Below are 22,525 nucleotides of genomic sequence, written 5' to 3'. Positions count from 1 at the left end.
CAACCTGTAGAAGAACAATTTCTTTGGGGTGGTGGAAGGAAACAGCAAATACACACACTATGCCACAAATACACATACTGTTTTGTCTCTGTCATGATCACATGAGTTCAATTTCCTTTGGAAACCAGACTGAAAACAAGGAAGGTAGAAAATATGCATAAATACACAGCTACAGGATTCATTTATTCTCACACCTTTTTATTTCTCTACTCCTCAGTAATTTTTGGTCAGCCTTCCCTGTTTCACTGTACCGACCATCAAAGAGAAGCTTGGGAAACGTTTTGGCATCCATGTAATTCTTGTAAAAACACCAGGAAGTATAATCCTCTCAAAACAAGGATCCTAGGGAACTAGGGAAGCAGGTTTTTGGCTTTTTACCAACCATTTTACAGCAAAGGTAATTAGTAAGTTACATACCATTGTAAGCACACTAGCAGAAATCCAGCTTTCCTCACCACTTGCTCTCTTCTAATGATGCCAAGATCGTGACAGGCTTACTTAGCACGGTTATTGTTTCCAATTTCAAACCCTTATACTTAATTAAGTTTCAGCTCTAGATGATCTATCTTAAACAGCCAAACAAACCAAAAATACTCCAAACCCCATTACTTCACCCTTTTTTCCCCTTCACTATAGCAACAATGCATCAGAAACACTTCAGGAGGATTTTGTTTGTGTTGAATGGCTAAGATTCGGTAAGTGCATTTGATAAGCTACTTTTGAAATAAATTATACAGAATAGCATACATTTCAGTAACAAAAAGTATCCAGATCCTAGTCAGTCTTTTCATATCAAGAGAGAAATACATATACCAGGAGCAAAAGCCTGTGACAGAAGTCATACAAAAAAATAAAAGATGACTAATCGGTTGTGTTTCATGCATATTAGGTTCAGTCTTCCATCACCTGACAAACTGGAAGATCTGCTTCTCTCTCTCTCGTACAAAAACCTATTGCCTTTTTGTATCAAGAAGTATCTGACGTTTGCAACTGCTTTTAAAGAAGTTTTATATAATACATAATAACACATGCCCCTCCCTCCCACATGGAATTCCAAGGTTTCCATTCAAATGCAGAAAGAAGAGCTGAAAAGATTGGGACAGTGATCAGCATCTCAATACTCCTTTCAAGAACCAACAGGAAATGATAACTAATGAAAAATTCCAAATATTATTAATACAGGAAAATACATCCAGCTTTGACAACCAACTCAGTCATGGAATAAACACTTCCATCTTCAGTAGCCGCTAAAACAAACACTCTTTTACAGGCTTTGACAGAGAACAGAATTCATTTCCCCTTTACAGCTGCAATGCTTCAAAGTCATTTAAACATCAATGTGACAGCCTTACTTGTGAGAGCTCAGACATTTACTATATTATCTTAGCCGGACATGAGCAGAAAGCAGAGACTGTGAAGGCAGAGAAGCAGTGGGGAGAGAGGGAAATCGAGATTGTTTTTCTTAAACACCTTATGAAGTGTTCGTCTTAGTTGTTGCCAGAGAGTTATTTTTCTTGTTCCTTTATTCTGTATTTAAAGACCTGGCTAATACAAACAGCACAGGTCTGAAGGCAAAAAGTTCACTAGGATAGAGCTTCTTTGCTCAGATACTACATGGTTACCGACTTCTTACTCTGCAATACAGTATGCTTCTACCAGTGAAACTCAGTTGACTGAGCTATTATCGATGTTACTTTATTTGCAGCTAGCCATCACCCCACTGATTTTCTTATTAATATCTAGAAGACACACAGCTAAGGTTCTTGCCCTAATTTCTGCAAAGAACTTTCCTGTACAATCCCTACCTCAACACCATTGTGAAGCTAAATATATCTTAATTTCACACAGAGCTACAAGCACAGTAGTAAGTACTTAATAGTAAGCAGTAAGGAATATTGGCCAGATGTCAAGCTGACCCTAACAATGTGTACAGGCCACTAAATTGAGTATCTTGAACAAAAAATAGTCACCAGATAACTGTAGCAGCCATTTGCAAAAAGCGGTCAAGAGTATTTCCTGACATTCTGTAGAGAGCTGGCTGCTCACATGATGATGGCTCTGCTTACTTCCAGATGTTTAATTGCATTAAAGAAAACTAAAAATACATCGATCCATGCTCTTAATACTGGTTTCCCATGAAAGCAGTTTCTACTGCTATTGGGCAAAATGACGTGATCACAAAGAGAAGACGTCTTATGAATTACCTACCCAAACTGCTAACGGAGGATTTGCTGAGTGCCTAGTTCTTTCATGGCAAATGATCCCTCAAAACCACAAGTCAGAAAAAATTCTACACAATACCGAAGAAGTTTTCCATTAGGACTTCGAAAATATTTATCACTTCTCTACGCATACTATAAGCTACCAAAAAAACCAAAAAACCAAAACAAAAATAAAAAAAAAACACCAATCAAACAAACAAACAAAAAAAAAATCCACACAAAAAAAACCAAAAACCAAATCACTAAAAAACTTTAAAAAATTCTGTATCTCTTCCTTTATTCTTAGTGGTATTTTGTACGTTAATACAGAAGAGAGAATAGATTTGAAATACAACCTAAACCAACAATCTACTATTTATAATTTTATATATATATTAAAAAAACAGTAGCTAGTGAAAAACAAGATGCTGTCCCATGAAACAGCCTGCATAAATTATGGTTTTAAGTGCTACTCTTTTTTTATCTGAACCCCAGCTTTGGGCAGGCCAAGTTAAAATTCTAGAGAAAGCCTGATGATTTCTGGCCATATCATTTGGAAACACATGTAAGTTTATATGCAGGAAATCTGCAGATCTCAGCTAATAAGAGTTTGAGCTACCTTTCACCTACTAAAGGGTCACCTCAGGGTTAAGGAAAAGACAAATCAAGATGCACTTCACCTACCAATAACAAAATCACTCTTCTTCACACCTGATAGCAGCCCTGATCTAAAGATTTTTATTTCACAGTAATACTCTCTACCTAAGGCTTTCGTCTGGAAGTTGTCTGTGTGAACTCCCATACTCCCCCCTCCTGCAGCTGGAATCAGAAAAGACACTTCATTTTATATTCCCCTTCTAGGAAAAAGAAAAGAAGCAAATCAAGCATTCTCTATAAAAGCTTTTTTACCTCTGCATCCTGAATCCACCCTCTTTCCAAATAGCTCGAATGACCTCCAGGGAATGCTGCAGAAGCTACCCAGTCAGACTCAGGATGAGCTGGCCTACAACTCTGTCTACCATGGGGAGATGGTGTGTTTAGTTTAAGCATTTACTTGTTAAAATCTTAGTGTTTGGAGGGTTGAGGAGGTTTGTTCGGTGCTATGCTGCTGCACTGTCCCTTACTCCAGCACTACTATTTTTAGTAACCAGCAAATGGGTAGCTGTAGGACCTCTCCTATCACCAGAAAGCTATCCAGCTTGAAGTGGCAAAGCAGCCAAACTCATGCATGCTAGCAATTCTTCAGATAGAGGCTTGCAAGCCCAGCCCTACTTGCTTCTGCTGCAACTAGCACTTTGTTATACGCACTTTAATACAGTAGACAGAAGGGCTTTTTTGTCTTTGTAAACAAACCTCTGACGGAAATATTGTAAAATAAATCTGAATATTTTCTCTCTTTATAATCCTTATTCCACTATGTTATTTACATTTCTTTCAGCTCCTAGAAAGCACAGGAAAACTTCCATATCCTAAAAAAAATTCCCTTCCCCACATGTGTACAAAACTGGTGATTATGTTGTTTTACCTAGTATTTCCTCCTAAAATCACAAGCCCCCAGACCTGGTCAAGATTTACATTTCCATAGCTATTACCAACTTCAAAAACATGACACAACATATTAATATGCAAATTAAAATTTGATTACAAATTGATATACATGGAACTGTAGAAGAATAAACATATTTGTGCTCTTAAAGAAAAAAATTCTCAGAAGCAACAGTAAGTAAATTCTGTTAAACATGCAATTCAAATGATGTATAACCACAGTTATTCAAATCAGAAATCTTGGGTGAAATACATGCACGTGGTACATGACAGACTGGCAATGGAAAGTTCTGCAGGACAGGCTACGCTCAGAGCAGCGCTGGAGCTGGGCCCACGGCTCATTTCAAAACTGATGTCAAAAAGTCTTGTGAGATTTCTCAGCATATGCAGTGCACACTGCACAGCTTGTCTCCATTCAATACTCCTGGAGAGACACTAAGTGCCATTAAAATGATGTATTATACTAAGCTTTTCATTGCATTAATTTATACCCTATGACATCATAAACTATAGATATTTAAAAATTCAATTTAATTTGTAAGCTAGGGAAATATGTAATCTGCTAAAATATGCCTGGGTGTGTTATACGGCTTTTAAAGGTGAATTGCAGATGAAAAGGTTATAACAGCAATATGCACAGAATATCCAACATAAAACAGAGTGAAAAGTAACATGTTGGAGTGAATTCACGATTAACTGAAATCCTGCCTTTACCCCTCCCCCTTCAAGTTAATTAGTAACTGCCAAATACTCCCTTTATGTATGACGCAGCATAAAACATTTGAGTACTTGTATTTCAATACTTTGCAAATTAATTTTAAAGGTTTTGGCAGGATAAACGTTACATGCATAAACTTGCAAAATATTCAAGCTGCTGTTTTGTCTACTTACAAAAAGCAGAACTTCTCCCTTTAGTTCCACAGTCACATGAATGTCATTTAATAATCTATTATGAAAAAAATTGCCATGGTTTAACCAGGGCAAAAACAAAGATTCTTCTTGCTGGGGCACAAAACATTTATGTAAATAAAATAAACACAAAAGAAAGACTTCTCCATGCATAAATAACACTGAAGACAAAGCAAATACTAAAACCCTAACCCCATCCCCCCCCTCAGGTAAAGCAGAAATTTTCCCCTTATCCCTCTATTATAGTAACCTCCAATTACAGAGTTGATGGTAAATAGAAGAAGGGGAAAAAGAAAATGTAACTTTCAAGCTCAAGGCAGATCCTAAAAATAAGCCCCATTCATATAATCCCTTAGTCATCAGGTGATGATCCTAATTTAAAACAACAAATTCTCCATTATAAGGTGACAGCTAGCACCTCTAGTAATTTAAAGACATCCCATTTTCCTTGAGGTTAACCAGACAGCAAATCAAATAATCCCACAGAGGATTCAGAGCAGGCTTGACCCATTACTGAAGTGTTAAATTAGAATTTCAAAGAGTAACTCCATAGTCACCCTTCACAGAGATAATTTTTAATTCTTCGTCTGTGAAATGTGAAGTCAAGTCAATACTCAATGTTTCATCTCATAACATAAGCAGACAAAAATACTGCTAACTCAAAACAATCTAGGTTGATTCTTGTTTAATCAAATAGCAAAAGGCCATTGCTTTAACATTTTAATAGGCGAGTTCTCTCTAGCATTTTCTACAATTTCAGTATTAATTCACAACTCAGATAAAAGCAGGCATTTTATTTACATCTGATGAAGTTAAATACAGAAATTTGTTTTTATTTATTTTTCCTATGCAATCCACAAACACCACTGATCTGAGTTCTGCACATGGAGAAAATAACAAGGGTTGACCCCATGTTACAGCTAAAAAAGTGAGGGACATACAGGTCAAGTGACTTGTTTAGTACACCTCTGGCAAACCTGGCACTGAAGAGTAAGCTCCTGGTGCTCTAGCACAAGGACTAGCTCCATCCCTGTCATTACCCATGTAAGATCATTCCTGTGGGTATAATTACAGGGAAATTCCTATCACATGCTGGGGTGAACACTGAAAGTCCCCAAATTCTACAAATGTTTCCTGCCACATTAGCTAAATTATCTGTTGATTAAATGAAAGTTGTCCAATATGTTTGATTTTTGCAGCTGACCTTCAGCCAACCTGAATAAATTGTTTCAGCTGCCCATTCCACTTAAGAACAGCAAAAGCTTGGCACAGTAAGTGCTACAGAGCCCATCACTGACATGGCATAAGAGTGGCTAATATTACCCAGCACCATGAGCAAAGCAACAGGACAGAAACTAAAAACTGATAATACAATCAGTACAAACTACAACATAGAAATAAACATACACACAGAGGAAAAAAACCCTACAAATTTTCAACTATTAAATAAAAAATTATCATGTTGTTGCAGGTATGCACCCCCACAGAAAACCATGTTGTATTAATTTATTCAGCTCCTCATGACATTGCCTGTGTAAGAGAATACCAGTTCCCTTTTACCGACTTCCTTCCCTGCCAGTGGTAAGCAAAATGAGTTAAAAAACAATAAAACACAGTGTTGTCTTTACATTCAACTAATGCAAGCAAGAAATATTTTCAACTAGCAGAAAAAGGGTTGATCCAGTATTGGATTTTACATTTTCATCTTTCTTGTATTGCTAGTTAGCTCAACCTTTCGGCAAGAAACCCTATTTCCCTTCTCAGAATCTCGTCTCTCTAAAAAAGTCCCTCCTCCCCTGAGGAAGTACTAAGGGCAGGCTCACTGTCTTCCTTTCTCAGCTTCTGCAATACAACTTGAGTAAAAATGATGTACACAAGTGTAACAGAACAGAGTACAGCTCATTATGAAAAAGTTACTGCTGTGCTCATACAACTGTATTTCCACAAAATCAGAACAGCAAGAACAGTCCGCAAATCACGCCAACAGCAAAAAGTTATGGCATATGGCCCTTCCCACCCTAACACAAAATACCCACTACTGGTTTTAAACTTTTAAAGGTTTATTTCTACCTTTGCCAGACATGCTACACACAGTTCACATTTTTACTTCTCATTTTCTCTGAGAGCAAATATGTCTCGATTTGATCTTTTCAGGTTTTTGAGAATTCATCAGTTTTACATGGAAAAATACTTCACAATGACCTTATCGAAGGATTTGGGAAAAAAGATGGCATACGCAGCGGCAACCATGTGAAACTTTAATCTGTATTGTATCTCTGTAGTCAAATGTATCCATTTAATTATGGACAATGATACCTCTGATACAAGGAACAGAGCTGTGCCTATAATGGATTTTTCATTTCAGCCACTGAACAGGAAAAAAAAATATGTACTTTAAACTGTTTCAAGTTGTGCAAATACTCAATTCACCAGGAAAAATGCCCTTGTTTCAGATAGCTCACTTCATGTCAAAGTAGGGTAAGCTATCTCAAAGCATTAAGAGCATCCACAAGGGGATTTAATTGCTAAATATATCTGTGAATGTATACCTTAGCTTTCTTCGCAGTCCGAGAAGACAACCTTATGTATGGGTAGCAGATAAATAAAAAAATTATATCTTAAAAGTGGGCAAGTGAAGGAACTACTGTCCTTTACTGTAGGGCACACACAACAGATAGGGCGATCACTGCGGTGTGTGGCAATCTGCCCTCCTCTAAAATGGGCATACCCCCATTTCCATGTGTGCTGGTGCCCATGTGGGTATAGGAAAGGGCTCCCAGCCCTTGCAGTCACCCCAGGTGAAGCAGATGACTTTGGAAGCCACTCTCCACCACAGCTGTAAAACACTGGCAACCAGCCCCGTCCCCAGCTTTGTGCAATGGGAAGAAGCAGAGCTGCCCTGGACCTGAGAGCAGCAGGGTAAACTGCAACTCATGGGGAGAAAAACCAGGCATTGGGAAGCAGACGAGCTGTCCGATCTGCCATGAGTTCTCCCTCTACGTGGGGCAACAGCCCAGTGAGAGCTCTCACCTTGCACACTCGCAGCTACCCACTCTGAGCGGTACCTCACAGCCAGTCCATTTCCCCACAGCTGTTAAGTGTTCCTGTGAACCTAGCCTCAAAATCCAAAACTTTTAATTTCAGAATTTCCTAACCGAGCCATTATAACATTTCTGATTAGTAGGGAATTTTCCCCCTTCCTCAACAAAGCTCCTTATGAAATTCAAGCCAACTCATTTATAGCTTCCAGCTAGCCACAGTACATTTTCAGTACGTAATTCCCCCTCAAAATACACACACAAAAATACGTCCAACTCATAAGAGTCTCGCAACCATGGATCAAACTGTCCTGACCCAAAACATCCCCCCTCCTACATTGCTGCCTGGGGGCTTTGACTGATGGCAAAGGCGGAGGAGAATGGACTATCCCAAAGCTTTATCAGGTTGTATCAGAAGACCACAACACACAAAACACTTCTCCTGGAAGCTGGGGGCGGAAGGAAATAGCTCAGAAATCGAGTGATGAAGCAAATAAGAGGAAGACTAAGTAGGAGGCAGCTTCGATAACTACTGTTACTGGAATCAAGCTCAGCAGCAGCAGGCTGCTACTTTTTTTTTTTTTTTCATTCTTTCTTTCTTTCTTTCAAGAAGTGCCCACAGTAGCTAAAACAGGACCAGAGCATCATATGCATGGTTCCATGACAACATTCAGAAATAAATACACACTATTTTGTATCAGATGTGCTATACACAAAGTATATTTGACCAACAAAAGTAGAAAATTAATAGAACAAATCCATTCCACTGTTTAGGTTGTGACACATACCTTGTGCTGTACAGTAGCGGTAGTAATGTGCTTGGGGTGAGACAGTGGTAGAATAGAATGTGATACTTCATATAAAATGGCCCGATTCGAGGTATTTTGAGGGGTTTTTTGCTTCTCCGGATTTGTGTCGAGTATGGTTTTAAGTGGTGGGAACCATAGTGTTATACAATAGACTCACATGTATTGATTCCTCAAATATTTCAGCATTGATTAACAGCTTAGAACTTGGACAATGACAAAAAGGTGAGTTCACAAGGAAGAAAAAACTAAAATCACTCAGGGACAAGGAATATTTTAAACATCAGTAGTCACGCATCAAGCTTCACATATCATCAGCCGCACATAAACCCTATTCCACCACAGGGATACTTTCTGAAAGTTACATACTGTAACTCCAGACAGAAAAAGTTTACATGAGTCTGTTCAGCAGGACTGAGCAATAAAAACACAGTTAACCAGGATTTGTGAAGAGAAGCCAAGCAAAAAACCACAACTGACTGAAAGGCCATAAAAATTAACCCAAGTGAAATTTCATATGTGTTGGCCACCTACTTTTAGAGAAATGTAGATGTTTTTATCCCATTTTAAAATACTACTAAACTGTGGCACCACACAATAGAGTTTCAAGCTTAAACCCTGAAGAAATGTAGGATGTATCTCACTTCTATAGCAGTAAAACAGGTACCTAGAGATTGAAGGACAAAGGAATCCAATGCAAAAAGGGATCTTCAATTCCACGTTACTTGTAAGGATGACGATTCAAAGTTTAAGTGAGAATATCCAAATACAAGGAAAAAAAAACATGCCTAAAAAATATGAATGGAAACATTTAAACTCCCTCTGACACAACTGCTGTTTCCCTCAGGATGAACTGATTTGCAATACCTTCTATAAAACTAATTCTTTTCTCAATTCCTAATTTCAGATATCCCTAGATTGCCTATTGCTGTCATTTGAAATATAGAGTTTGGTGCATGCAGAATGCTGGTAGTTTATTGAACTGGGATTTGCTGAAGGAACAAAAGTACTGGTAATGAAAAAGAGAAGAGTCTGGACCATAAAACCAGAGATGCTGGAAACAAGAGAACAGAGCATATTCTTAATTATCACAGCCAGAGTTGTAAATAGTTTTACCAACACATTTACACACTGTCAGATACTGTGTATGTGGTAGGAGTGTCAAGTACCCTTTTTCGCTGTGGCGAGATAACTAGAGGAGGACTTTGTAAACATTTTGAGTAGTTAAAGCTCTTCACAATGATACTGTAAAACTCACCAATATTTCTAAATCATTTTTAATAATGTTTAAACTTTTGTAACTTATCCAAGACCTTTCGTATGAATTTTTCAACACCCAAAGTTTGTTTTAAAAAAGAAAACCTGCCATTTCTTCCCAGCCCAGTTAATAATAAAGGTAAATTAATCAGATGGAAACACACTGTGCCACACTTTATAACTAATCTAGCTGCAAATTCACTTACTATTCTAGTCACATAAGTCTTCTGAGCCTAACATCCCAACATTGGTGGCATTATAAAATTCACCCACTTTAAATGTAGCAGAAATATCCATGAACTTCAAATTATTGTACTATAATGCTGTCAAATAAACAGGACTATGGGAATTCAATTTCCAGAAGGCCAAGGCAAAATCTACTGGCCTTAATCTGAAATACCAGTGTCATTTCAAGCCCTGTATTTAATTAATACTATTTACTGTCAAGAGCTGAGCTGGGGTGAATATTTCACTCTTCCCAATTCAGGGGTTAAGGCAGGCCCAGAGGAAATCTGCCCAAGTAAATGCATCTCATCTTCTTTGATGATGCAAGTGCTCAGTTGTCCCTGTCTTGACCTCTCTTAGAATTCCCACGGCTACAATACTGATGGTACAATGTCATCAATCTATATTTAAAATATATATTGATTTTCCACGGACAACAATGACAGCTATTTCTCTGCAAATGTGTATATACTATACCTTTGCTCATATAAAAAAAGGTTCCTACCAAGGTAAGAAATGAAAAAACCTTAGGAAGCCCATTATTAAGTCAAAACCAATATTTAAGAAGTGAATAAAATCAAGTTAGCAATCTCATTGCTAAATACTTTTTATCTCACTGAAACCGAAATGTTAAAAGTAATCTCCCAGAATACAGCTACATACAAAAGGCAGCTTCGATCAACTGAATGACAGTGTTTTTCAACACTTCTGGATACACACGAAAATTTGGTTCCATCAATTAGTAAAAAGTTCACTGGCAGAGCACTCCATTTAAATCAATTTCATAGGAATTAATGAGGCTTTACATGTTTAAGAATGGTTTTACTCCACATTTATAATGAAATTATATAACACTGGTCTCAAAACTAAAATACTTTAAAATTGCTTTCATTATTGAAAAAATCTAGTTCTTGCTATTGCAAGCCTGATGAGATTTCTCTTACAATACTCTTCATTTTCAATCAATTTTAAAGTAAATGCCAATGTATTACCTTTGTATAAATTTCAGCTTTTCCAACAAATATAAACCAAAGATTTTCCATAAGCTCCCTTTTCCATTTTGGACACACACACACACACAAAAAAAAAAAAAAAAAAAAAAAAAAACCCACCACGAACTGTGGGGTGCAATTGTATAAATCTTAACAGATGCTTCATTCTCAATACTTGCTGCTCTCGTCGTACCACCCACACAGAACTTCACTCTCAGATTAAGAGTATCATTTTAATGGTGATTGCATTAAATTCACTATAATCAAGCATCCACTTTCACAGGCATCTTTATAGGCAATTCATGCTAACTACTGTCGCTACTAGAGTGACTGAAAACAGAAAAATCTCATCATATTTCATGCAAAACAACTCCCCAGTTTCAAGGTCTAGGAATGGGAACACATTCCCTTTATTTGTCACAAACCACTTCAACAGAAATTAAATATCTCTCTCAGATTCCTCTGCAAATGAGACGATCTGGTTCAGTAAAGATTATCCATACCTGTGATTGATACCTGTATTTTATTTCAGGTATTTCAGAAACACAGCTCCTGTGGAAATTAAAGTGCTTTGAACTGACCCTCCAGAGATCTAGATAGGCACCATCCCAGTTTGGCTTTGCATGCTGATAGAAGTGAGCTCTCTCTTATTCAGGTTTGATATTTAGAACCTACCAGAGGTCCCTCGCTTGCATCCTTAAGCTAATACTGAAGGCTCTTAAAACGCGTTTCAATAAGGCACTCTGTTTTCAGTATTGCACTTTATTTTCTGACAGCATTCTTTTTACACACAGATGTATGAGGAGGACACAGTCAAAAAAGAGACATCTGTCAGAATTTTCTTTATCTGCTACTGCTGTAAACAACAATAAGGAGCACTATAACTCAGAACAAAGAGACACACAAATATTTTCTATCTATCATACTTGACACTAACTACAACACAAACGCCAATGAAATCACTACAAAGTTAGATTGAAACAGACTCTCCAGATCAAGAGTGACAGAAAACTGAGATTTCTCTAATCTATGCTGCTTTTTTGCTCAGCGTGTTCCTTACAAAGCAAGCCATTTCATGGAAAAAAAAGGGGGGAGGGGAGGGGAATGTTTTCTGACTGAAAACTTCAGACTAGGAACTAAAGTTAGTATTTTTAACTGTTTGGGTTTGCTGGGTTTTTTTTAAAGTCTAAACTTCTCACCATCCTAATTGCATGGCTTTTTGGTAGCACACAGCAGATACTTCCCGCAATGTCAACTAACAACATTCCAAGGGAGCAGCCACAAATTCTGTCATTTCTATTATTTCTTATCAGTTCATATACACATATTCTAAGTCATTTAACCAGTCCAAGATTCACACTCTTATCTGTTACACCATACAAAAATAGATCCAGTATTAGGAGTGGTTTCACTTTCCAAAAAACTCAATACAGTTGTAGATAGGCTGAACATGCACAATTTCAGTCACAGTGGTGGCACAGTCTCACAAGACACAGTCAAACCCAACATCTATTATTCCAAAAGCAGCTCCAGCCAAAAGCCAAGACCCAGACTTCTTAAATGAAACTCCAACTGGTATATCCTTCAGACAGTAGTATAATTTCAGACGGGTGTACTGGTTAAAATATCTGGTAACACATCTGATCTTGTGATGCAGAAGGTGAACATCTGAGTATCTCCTCATACTAACAGGACTGACATCCTGTCCTGCACATTCTGAAATCAATGGAAAAATTTCCGCGGACTCAAAGGAACCAGTATTTTAAACTATTCCTTGTCTTATGCAACCTACTTTTCCTGAACTATCACATGAACACATGGCTAACTACCCACTTCAGAGCAAAAGGGTATTTCGAGTGGAGAACTACCTCTCTACTTCACCCTTGTCTTTCATGAGATCCATTTTTTACAGTGGTTTCTTCCTTACTGTCATCACCATAGACTTTATATACAAATATTTACCTCCTATTTGTTCTTATTAAAGGTTTTGAACTTACCAAAACAGCAATTATGGTTTTTAGACAGTATCTATAAAGGTACTACAATACTTTCTGGCACAGTTACAATGAAATTTATAATTTTGGTGCAGAATGTGGCAAGACTAAGCAAAAGAAAGGACTTTTGTACTCGCACATATATACATGTATTAATTGGGGGGGGGGGTGGGGGGTGGAAAGCAACTATACGCAAATTGCTTTTTATTTGAATATTTACCTTTTTCAATCTTTACCTAATGCATTTCTTTTTTTAATGGAAAATTACAATTGAGAGTTGAAAACAAATATACTATCAACTTGACAACAAGATTTCCTGTTCTCTTTGGAGAACATTGGCAATTACATTTGTGTCTGTCTTTATCACAGATACCTAGCTCATTCTGAGTCCTATTCACTAGAATAATAAAAAAAATACTTTAGATTCCTCCTATTTCCTTTTTTTAAAAACAATTTGCTTCAACAATCTCAAAACCAGCTTATTATTGAGAAGACCTGCACATGCACATTACGATCATTATGCAGCCCAGATAAGTAGTGTAAATAAATAATAAGTAATATAGTGTAAGTAATAAGTGTAAATAAGTAATAACATCTATGTGGGTGAGCATTTTTGAGTTAATATAATACATAAACAAACTATTAACCAGTATTATAAACTTCATTGAATGCAATGAACTACAAAGTGTTTTATCGGAACAGCCAAGGGAAAAGGCAGAAAAAACAGAAAAGCACTGGAAAGCTTCCTAATCTGTTTTCATTCACTGATGCTAGAAAAATCAGTAAGTTTAAAGAAAAGCATTGTTAGTTTTCAAAAACTGCTCAACATAATTAACAAAAGAGGAAATGATACTTCATGTGGACATACATAATTTTACCCATAAGCGGTTGGCATCTTATAAACAGTTATCCCCCAAACAACTAAAAACCTTTTCAGCAGGCTCATTTCCCACCTCTATATTTAGCGTGCAAGCCTCAAAAATACATATTTCTGACCTTAATAAGTCACTCTGCATGTTAAAAGACAACATTTATTCATGAGTACCCTGAAAAGGTTCTCACATAAAACCTCAAATGCGTATTTGTAAAAAATTTATACTGAGTATGATGATATATTAAACATACCTAAAATAAGACCACGGCATTTATAGTCTACTTTCTTTCACAGCACTACCAAACTATTATTAGTCTGCATTTAAACAATCCGCAGGGGTCCCTTTTTCTAATTCTCAGTGGTATTATCCCTCCTTGTGAGCAGAGTTAAACAGGCACAGCATTGCCTGATGGAGTCATCAGACAGTAATTCTTGAGCAACAAGCAGTTTAAGTCATCAGTGCCATTATACCGATTTCAACCCTCAATTTAAGTAATTTATTAGTGCAGATAGTTGGATGAAAAAGCTTGTATTATTTCACACTCAACCTTTGCCATAAGACAGACCATAATCAGCACATTTGAAAAATGTCAATTCCTTAGTTACAGTATAAAATATCAAACAAACTTAAGGTGAAAGAGCATCACATGTTGATCCCTTCAGCCTTTCTCAGCAGAAAGTCCCATTCCTGGTTTTGGCATTAAAGCAAGGTCTCTGAGCCCATAACTAGTTAGGGCATTATTTTTTAAAGCCTCTGGTATTTCGATGCTGGTATTTCGACTCACTATATAGTATCATACATTACTTAAAACCAAGGCTTGTTCTGCTGTACCCACACAATCAATTTAAGACATCTCTCATCAAATTCCCCAGTGAAGAAGATAAAACTGTAACACAATCCAATTAAACACAATAGGATACAGACAACTCACCAAGACTCAGCGAGGCAGGCAACGAATTCTAGGGGCTGTGCGTGTGGGGGGCCTCACTGCTCAGATACATCTCAAGCATGCTAGGAACAAAATTGAAAGAAATATATTAGTCTTTTTTTGGAGACAGACACAGAAAAATAAAAATACAAGGCTTAGCACATGGCAGTTTTAAGCATAACACAAGAAGGGAAACAAACTCTGCACAGCATTATCTGCTTTTCCAGACATAACTGCAACCCCCTTCCAGTTGCACAATCACTCCAGGCACACAACTTCCTCCCTACCTGCTGCCTACTGCAAATTCACAGTGATAGCAACTAAGATGTTTACATTAACTTACACAGTACGCAGCCTGTATGTTCACAAAAGAATCTGTGGGAACTCTCTGTGAAAGCGGCTGGTTCCTTTTTTGGTTGACTGCTTGGCTGGTTGACTTTATAACACATTAGTTTCAAATCTCTAAAAAGGAGAAACTGGTGTTCTTATAAAATGTCTTTCAACCATTATTAAAAGTTGTACATACAGAAGCATGATTCTTCTCTGAATCTGCACTTAACAATAACCCTGGCCCAAGTGACGAGTATCAGAGGACAAATAAACAGAGAGCTTTTCATTAGTATAGAGCTGAAGAGTCCAATGGAGCAGAACACATACATTGCACAGCAATACACACTTCTTCAGAAAGAGGAGCATGCCACTACCCACATAAATATTACCTGCATTTCTGTTTTTAGGTCAGTGTTTTATGTCAAATGTATCCAAGCAATCTACCAAAGAGTTTTCTACGTTCTTATTCTGACAAGCGAAAAGGCAGATCATAAAAAAAAAATGGAAGATACACTATGAAAGTCATCAACAGAAAAAAAGTACATTGATTATGCCTCAAGAGAAATGGAATTTAGAAACAACTTTATTCTTTCTGTCATTTCTGCCATCTCACAGAAATGTTCTTCAAACTCTGCTTAAGTTCTTTCAGTCACAGGCAGGGTACCAGTATAGTAACAGGCTATTCAGAGGTGCCATTAACAAAGACATATTCTTATATAACACAAATACACAGCAGATATAACTACATTATTTCCTCAGGAATGCCCAAACAGCACACAAGCTCTACAGATCACAAACATGGGATTTCAAGAGGGTCTTCCTTGACAGAAAACATTATCTCATATAAGAATAAAATTTAAAGTAAACCATTACTAGATCTTTGGGTGATTTAGAAAGATTTAGCGTCTGTTAAGACACCTGCAGTTCAGAGACACATCAAAGGGAAGCTGCTGTCGTCTCACCAGCAGATGCAAGCTGAAGCCCTAGCCCATGGCAGAGGAGCAGTAATGGTTAAGAGTGCCTGCAGAGAGAGAAGCATTTCCTCTCATCTCCTGCCTTTCAGCTGCTGCATGCCAGTGAGTGAGAATGACTACTCTACTAACGTTTTGTTTCTTGACATCTAGTGTGGCTGCTCACTCCTATTTTCCTTCTGCTGATTTATTTTTGGGTCCCAGCTCCCGATCTACATGGCCTCCAGTTCTGTGGCTCTAAGAGTCTGCACACAAGTAACATGGCTCCTGACCATTATGCTGCAGCCCATGGGGTGCCATGTGGCAATGACTGAAGTGACAAGTTTTGCTGATTCTCATTTGTTCTATTCATAAAATGTAATAATAATACTGTCTGAAAACAAAGACAATATATTTTCAGAGTAGAAGCACTGCCTTCAAAATACTACTACTACTGAGATCTTTCTTTCCAAGTAAAACTCTTGAATTATACAGCAACTAGTGACAAGCTTATGTACCCAAATAGATGTATGATCTGGTATATTCCAGATGTATTCCTCCAACTGAACTAGACTGTGAGAGAAAAGTGATGAACATGAAGTGATGGACAATGAAATGACCTATTATTTCTTTGCCTTCTCAAGCCCTTTCTGAAGCTTGAAATAAAAGAAAGCCAACTCTGAGAGGCAGGCAACGCTGGTACCCATGCAAATTCCCACGCATTTCCACAAGAATCAGGAGGTTCTTGGGATGCCCCTCAAAACTTAAGCAGCAGCCACTTTTGCATAAATAAAGCCATCATTCTACACGCTTGCCATCTTCCAGCACCACCATTCAATGCTTCATCACACAAGCACTAAAGGAAAATTTTAAATGTCAAATCATAACTAAAGCAAATTATACAGCCGGGAGTAACCACCATCCTCTAACTTCAGAGCACTTTACATCTTTATTTTCCATTCATGCACAGTCATTTCTTTCTTTTCAAGTGCAAAGGGACATATGTATTCCAGGTACCAAAGACGTGTTATCTCCTTGTCACATGAAAACTGTAAGTTTTGAACAAAACACAGTAGCAGCTTTACAAACTACAGTTTAGCTAAAAGGGAGTAAACAGTTACCACTTTCAGACATACTTGGAAGATACCATCATCTTCAGTGTACAAGCTTACTGATTGTATTTTTTCATCTACATAAAGTCTTCAGGTTCCCTCATTCTTATACTAAGAAAAGGTGCCACAAATAATCTCACCATTGTGCAGTTAAGACTAACTTCACATAGAACTGTAGCAAGAAAGTAGTTTGAGGCCTCACTGAAAATTCAGTATGTTTGTATCAAAGTAAGCTATGATTCTTAAGGAAAAAAAAAAAAAAAGCTAACCACGCAAAAGTATGTTTGCACTGCAAATGCCAACACAAATTGGCAAGAAATTAAAAAAAAAAAAAAAAAAAAAAGCAGCTTTAAACTATGTTATTAAAACTACATTTTATAGCCAGTAAAGTATCAACAGGTCAACTTTTAAGATAAATCAGCAAGTATTCTGGCCACATTGAAACAAAATATTATATTTGTAGTTGTAAATTTTTATTTTGGAAGAAAATAAGATTTAGACTTGAAGAAGAGCTTTTCTCCTTGAGAATATATAACTTAAATCTGCCAAAATAAATAACGTATTTATCGATATACACTCAATCTTCCTCCACAAAGAATCTACTTTAGGAAATTGATAGAACAGGAGGACAACATTGCTCACGTCTCTGGAGACCAAGGAACAAATTTGTGTAAGGGTAACAAGTGAAATTAGTTGACAATAATCACATTTATTCCTGGGAATAACATAAAGGGTTGGTCAGCAGGTCCTGACATTGACTTTTAAATAGTAAAGAATAAGGACTCAAGAGCTACCTTGTGAACTCAAAGCATGGTTGAAGAAGCATGAAGAAGAGTAATCTCCACTGTAGACTGAATGATACCTGAACTCTCAACTTGCACTAGTATTATAACTTATGACCTTGGTTTTGGGTTGGTTTATTTTTTAAATTTCATTCCATCATGCAGGCATATGATGAATTTGTAAATTCATAAAAATACCTGGAATGAAAGTGTCAGTATATGCTATTAAATTTATTCATAGGCAGACTTTCCTCCATCCTCATAAAATTTTCTTTCTAAATGCAATTTAGTACCTCCTACATAATCTGTGAGATACAAATAGATGACATACTGCATTGTTTTTAATTTGAGTGATTTTCTTCAAAATCCATGGGGCAAGGCTCATTAGAGATCAATACTGACAGCAATGAAAAACTAAATCTTTTCGCACACAGATGAATTACAGCATAGGCAGAGTAAGAATAAAATTCCATAATAATTCTGACCTAACAAGTAAAATGTTATTTCACTTTCCATGCCCATTCTTCAATCCCAGACTTTTCCTCTGAGGCAGCCAATAAAGCAGCCAATTGTGATATGCCCACTATAAATCCTACCAAAGAGGAACAATATGTCTTACATAGCTTACTAAAAAAGCATCAAAATAGCAACTCTCAGTCACCACTACATCAGATATATGTTCTCACTATATCCCAGTATCCTCCATACAGAAGCTCACGTGATCCATGCTACCTAAGATTTATGGTTAAATCAACACATTCAGTCGATATTTTAATTAATTTGTCACCTATACTCTCTGCCTTTCATTAATACATTAATGGTTTCCATACAATGTGAACTATATTAGCAAAACACAAGTTATCATTTCCAAACAGCAAATAACTTCTTGAAGTTAAAAACAAACAGAAAAATGTAATTAGGCTTTACAGAGGGCATTGCATCTTAGCTGCAAAAAGCAAATGCACGTTACAAAGAGGCTTCTAAATATCTAAGTAAGGGGAGCACACAGAGAGAGTGAGATTTACCATCAGTTATAACTGCTAAAATGACAGCAAAGCAAGAATAATATCTGCCAGTAACCGTATTAATGGGAGATTGTTATGGAAGCCATTTAAGGAAATGCAAGACTTGGAATGGTAGAATGATGCAGCTGCAGAAGGAAAAAATGTGTGTATTGTTATATGTTGTTGCATAGCTTCAGACATACATTAATGAACTAATTTCAAACTTCAAAATGCCAAGCACCCCAGTGACCATACACTTTCCATAGGAATTGTGCCTATTTAATTTCCATAAAGCTCTTCAGTAAAATTTCCATGACTATTTAACTTGAATAACATGCAATTTCCATAGAGCAAGATTGAAAAATCATAACCAGTAACAAAATGCAATGCAGTAAATCTACCACATTCAAGGCATATTTTTCAAACTATTCATCAACTCAAAGTAATTGTAGAAAATCAGCAGAAGTATTACAAATGATCAGGAGAGGAAATGCTGTTCTAGGTAATAGGTAACTGCAGGACTGAATATAAGAAAATTCATTTCTTCCACTCAGTTTTTTTCATCATGTAAATACTATTTCTGAATACTCACAACACTGACAAAACAGCTTTCAATTAAAATCTGGGTTTAAAAATTCCCTGTTTGGGGGGGAGGAGGGGTCTGTTTGGTTGGGTTATTTTAATTTTGTATCCAAATTGATTAGACTGTACAAGCTGTCATTTTTCATGTCACATTTCTACTTGTTATGTTTTGAAAAGGCTAAGCTACTGAATCATTAAAAATAGGGAGTGTTTGCATAATGTAAATACTGCTGACAAACTACTAACCGTAGAACTGGTAAGATGCCTTAGTAATATGTAACCACGGATGTAATATTACAAATTATTCTTACTATTCAAAGTTGCCATTTCACCAGTATGTATGCCTGTGCAAGATGTTATTCCAACACAGAGCAGGAGTCCTGGCAACTGTATTTATTCCCTGAAATCTTACAATATTATCAAAACATAATCTATAATAAATATGTGAAATATACGTTATCTCAGCTCAATTATCGTGATGGGCAAAAGCCAAAGAATACTTCTATAAGGCTTAAATTCCCAGGAGAAGAGCAGCTCAGATCCTGTCTCCAAGCACACAATGGAATCACAGCTGACGATGCACATCTTTTTCTGGATGTCTCCATATGCTCAGGAGGGTATTCCCCCCCCCCCCCCCTTCTTCTCCCTCCCTGTTTCTCCCTCTCCGCCTCCCTTGCTCCCAGCATTACATTGAAGAATTTGTCATTATCTGCTGCCAGGAGTATGAGACTGTTTTAACAACTAACAAAAATAAAGTAATGCAGTGAACTTCACCTCATTTAAAAATAAAAATAAGGGATCCTGCCAGAGTAGCCATCTGTAACTAAGTTAACTAAGAGTAGAAAACGGGTGGATGAATGGATGCTGTAATACGGCCTTCTGTAAAGTAAATATCAATGTTACTGTTCTTAGTTTAAAATGTGTCACACAACAGTATATACTGTAGCAACACACCTAACCTCTGACCTCCAAAGCCAAACACAGAAATAAATGAATACTGAGCATTTTAATGCCTGTAAGAATACTGAAGAAACGTGTGGAATTTGTTAAATACTTTATACCTACACTTGCCTACGAACTGCATTGTTTAGACAGACCAAGCAAACGTACAGAAAAATGAACGTGGCAAGAACAGTTTTAGCTCAGTGTTCTTTCTCCAGCACAAATTAGCACATGGCAGACAAAGAGAGTACGTTCATACTTGAATTTGGTACCAGTCTTCAGTTCAGCTTTTTCTTTTCAATGAACTGACAGCATCCTCGAGGCTTAGAGCTCATAAACCTCTGCAATTCTGGTGTCAGGTGCTAGAGAAACTCCAGCTGAGCGCAGAAGCCCAGATTTTGCCAGTGAGACAGTGACATCAGCAACAAAGGCAAGGAGCAGAAGACAGTGGGCATTGGAGCAGCAGCTGGCTTGCTCACTGACTTTGTTCTTCCTGCTGCAAAACCTGGGCTCCCTGCAGATGGGCTAGCTCTTACTGGCTTTTCTGAGGACAGGGGGAAAAGTTGGGAATGTCAACACTACGGGCTATTTACATGCCTCTTTCGACAGAGCCGTTCAGCCTTAGAATAAGCAAGCTACATCCTAAAGGATTATAAAACATAAACATTCTTAAAAAATTAATTTTTAATTCAGGAGCTTTCAGTTTAGTGCAATACACTATGTATACGTATTACGTACAACGTGAGTAAATCCCTTGCATTTTTCTAATTTTCCACCAGAAAATAATCTTTATTTTCACTCTCTCAAATAACAGTTCCAGTTTAAAAACTTAAACAGAACTGGCCTTATTCCAAAAGTATCATTCTTGATAGCAATAAAGTATTCCTTCCCCAAATGCCTCGAGTTTCAAATTTAGCACTGACAGCACCAGGACACAAAACTAGGAACACAAGGAGATTTACAAGTTTGGTAAAGAAGCGCCTTCAGACATTGCAGAGATACTGATGAAGCCAGTCATACATGGATCCTCTCCCTAGTAAAGACCAAAAGCTCAAAAGTTGAGAAATCTTCAGGGTTATGTGCAATAAAAATATGCTGGCTGAAAAAAAAAATGAGATTACAACCACCCTTTGTCAGGCATTTATTGCATAGCACTCACCAAACCGAGATACAAACATCTTAAAATTGCATGATTCTTCAAATATTTGCACCATGTTAAAAAGATCAACTGTTCTTAAAAGTTGTTCTCAGTCTTTCTGAAGGCTGAGTCCCTAACAAAGTATTTTCTTCAAGACTGTAGATGATGAAGACTGCCTATGAACATTAAGCTTATCACAGCACTTCTCATCAATTTAGGGATTAACCATTTGGGGGCAATTTACATCTTTCTTTACCTCGTGTGACACAGCAGAGCTGACTTCTACGTTCCAATCCCCAAGTAGCTGTATCACAAATGCAAAAAGAAGAGACACAAATGCCAGTGTCCATACGTGCCTGCATACATGTCTGTACATGCAGATACACACAAGCCTGGTATATCCTATGTGTGCCACCACCGCTGACATAAACAAGGATATGTCCTAAAAAACATGTAGGAGGTATAGTACCTACACCAACTGGGATGAAAAAACCGGTTTCCATTGACAGTGGCCTTAAGCCTCATGTAAGCAAACAAGAGCCCTACTTTGGGGAGCGAGAGTTTTGGTATCACATTAACAACAGTGTGCAACACTGTCATTTCTCCGAGAGCATTCAACATGCAGAGCAGCAGCTCGTTCCCTCGGGTCACTCCCAGAGGATTCCCACAAGAGAGGAGCCCACCAGGTGGCCCAACACAGCTCTCTGGTTGTAAAGAACCAGGAAATTAACTAGCTAGAGTTGATTTTATAGTTCAGTACATAAAACCCAAAGGGATAAAAAACAAATGACTGCCTTCAGCCACTATGGCAGCAAACTATGAACACCACCAACAAAAAATAATACTTTAAGTAAAAAGACTGGCAGTCTTAAACTGCTTACTTATTTACAGCAGCAATAGAGCTCTGCTCTGTCA

At 37.3% G+C, this 22,525-nt stretch overlaps 1 protein-coding gene across 6 annotated transcripts in view; it reads right to left on the bottom strand.

Moving 5' to 3' along the window:
* Window positions 1-22,525, bottom strand: part of NCOA2 (nuclear receptor coactivator 2) — a 192,703-nt gene that overhangs the window by 167,932 nt on the left and 2,246 nt on the right. For 3 of the 6 annotated variants that reach the window (XM_030474974.1, XM_030475051.1, XM_030475198.1), the window contains exon 2: window positions 14,774-14,853. The gene's annotated coding sequence lies outside the window, so the exon portion shown is untranslated. Of the gene's footprint in view, window positions 1-14,773; window positions 14,854-15,113; window positions 15,233-21,866; window positions 21,885-22,525 lie in introns of those variants that run through there. The other 3 variants (XM_030475117.1, XM_030475280.1, XM_030475367.1) reach the window with 2 other exon arrangements.

This window comes from Strigops habroptila, chromosome 1 (genome assembly GCF_004027225.2).
Source record: "Strigops habroptila isolate Jane chromosome 1, bStrHab1.2.pri, whole genome shotgun sequence".
Taxonomy (NCBI): Eukaryota; Metazoa; Chordata; class Aves; order Psittaciformes; family Psittacidae; genus Strigops; species Strigops habroptila.
The sequence above is the reverse complement of the archived record's forward strand: the minus strand, read 5'-3'. Positions and strand labels throughout refer to the sequence as shown.